Source organism: Chaetura pelagica, unplaced genomic scaffold (genome assembly GCF_000747805.2).
Source record: "Chaetura pelagica isolate M959 unplaced genomic scaffold, ChaPel_1.0 scaffold278, whole genome shotgun sequence".
In the NCBI taxonomy this organism is placed as follows: Eukaryota; Metazoa; Chordata; class Aves; order Apodiformes; family Apodidae; genus Chaetura; species Chaetura pelagica.
The window spans coordinates 2,245,951-2,248,035 of NW_009954497.1; positions in this window are offsets into that span (position 1 = coordinate 2,245,951).

The following is a 2,085-nucleotide window of genomic DNA, read 5'->3' on the forward strand; positions in this document are numbered from 1 at the left end:
TGGGCCCCCCCCCCGCCTGCTCGGGGCTCTGTGCCTCTCCGCCCTCGCCTGCTTCCAGCTGGTGCGCGGCCGGGAAGCCGGAGGAGCATGGACCTTGGAGAAGGTGGGTGGCCTTTGCGTTCCTCGGGCTCTCCGCGCCTCCGCGCCCGGGTGCGGGGGCAGCGCCTCCCGGGCGGCGGGGACCCGCGGTGCTCCGCTCCCTCGTGTCCCCCTGCCTGCGGGGGTCAGCAGCCCCCCCGCAGCCCGGGAGCCGGTCCTGTCCGCGGGGAGCGCAGGTGCGGGTGGTTGGCGTGGCTTCCCTCGGACTCCGAGCTAAGGGATGCAGAGGAGTCTTCTCCACACGCGTGTCGTGCCCACGACGCCTTTCACGCCGCCTGAGCACAGGCAGCCAGAGCGACGAGCTTTGCCAGGGGCAGGTAGTGAATTTAAGGGGAAACCGACACAGGACAAGAAAGATCAAAACCCGAACTTTCCCTGTAATGTTGTATTACAGTCCAATTTTCAACAAGATCTTGGTCATTGGGAGGACAGTCTGAGAAAACAAATAGCTCTTCCAGCAGTGATGCACATTTAGCTAGGAAAACCAAGTTGGGATGGTGTTGATAGCTACTGCAAAATTGTTTTGAAAGGATATCATATTCTAGTATGTTGTTGAGCCCTACTGCATTGTTTTTAATTCAAAGTGTTGTATGAACTAGTCAAAACAAGCAGTCTCAAGGTAACATCTAATGAAAATGGTAATGAGCAGCAGCCCCTTAAATTCTCTGTGTAACAACTTTTAGTGGACGATTATGAAACACTAACATAGTTTCTTCATGAAGGACTAAACCACATGGAAAACGGGAGAGCAAATTGCATTCAGTTAAAGGCTCCAGGACTTTCCAAACGGAAAATATACTTCTATGGCCCATCCCCAGGTGTTTGTAGAAGAGCTTAACTCAAAGTTCGGCCAGAACTGGCTGAACTCCACTAATCCAGAGCACCTTTCTCTTCAGCCACAGATCAGAGTCCAGGCCAAACTGGCAAAAAGAAGCTTCCCTCATACCTTTTGTCTTACCTTACACGTTCCCTTTCTCCTTGATTTTACTCACTTGCCATTCAAATAAGTGTTGGGTTGTTGGGGATTTTTTGGTTCGTTGTTGTTTTGTGGGTTTGTTTTTTTTAAAAGAGAAACTTCATAATTCTGTTCTATTAATTGTATCTTTCTATATAGCTCCTGTATAGATTGCACATCTGTAACTTATGTACATATATGAGAATATGTGAGGCTAAAATCTTCAGTCATACTAGTCAACATACAAGTGTGTAGCCCCTGTGCCCTTTTTTTCAGCCCCCTGGAGCCACACCAATACTCTTCAGCTCATTCCATTCCAGCTAGTCAATCTGCTTGCCAGTGAGGTAAGCAGTATCATATAACCACAGAACTGTAGCATCCAAACTCCTCTGCCCATGCAGACACCAACCAATAACCACTTCCTCTTCCTCATCAAATTCTTGTCCCTTGACAGCTTCTGTTCCTTCTCCCTAAAAGGATGTGTGAGCCAGAACTTCAAAGTCTTACAGCATACAGACCTTCCCCTCCTCTCACTGAGGAGGAGGAATAGGGTCCTAAACTTACAGAGTTTTTAGAAGCTAATTTCCATTGCCACTGAGCTGACGTACAAAATCAGCAAGGTAAGTGTGGGCTACTTGTAGAAGTTGAAGTCTTGCAGTTTTATGCAGCTTGGTACAAAAGGTTTAGCAGTAGCCCTGTCACAAACACATTGCTCTGCCTTCCTGCTTTGGCCACAGAGGAAGTAAGAGATTGACCAACACTGTAAGGAAAGTGTTGATCCTACAGGAAATTCTGCTTTGCCTCCTACAGATCTCATTTTGCTTATCTTTTGTTTTCATAATCACATTTATAATTCCTTTCATTTCCCAAATTTGTAGATATCTCCATAACTAGAAACTGGAATGTATTCCTCTCTTCTGAAGTGTTTTCATACATCTGTACTTTAATAATGTTCTTTACAAAGGGATTCAATGACCTCAAATACCAGGCATGCTCTATGGTTAGAAGTGAGATGATTCCATGTTCTGATT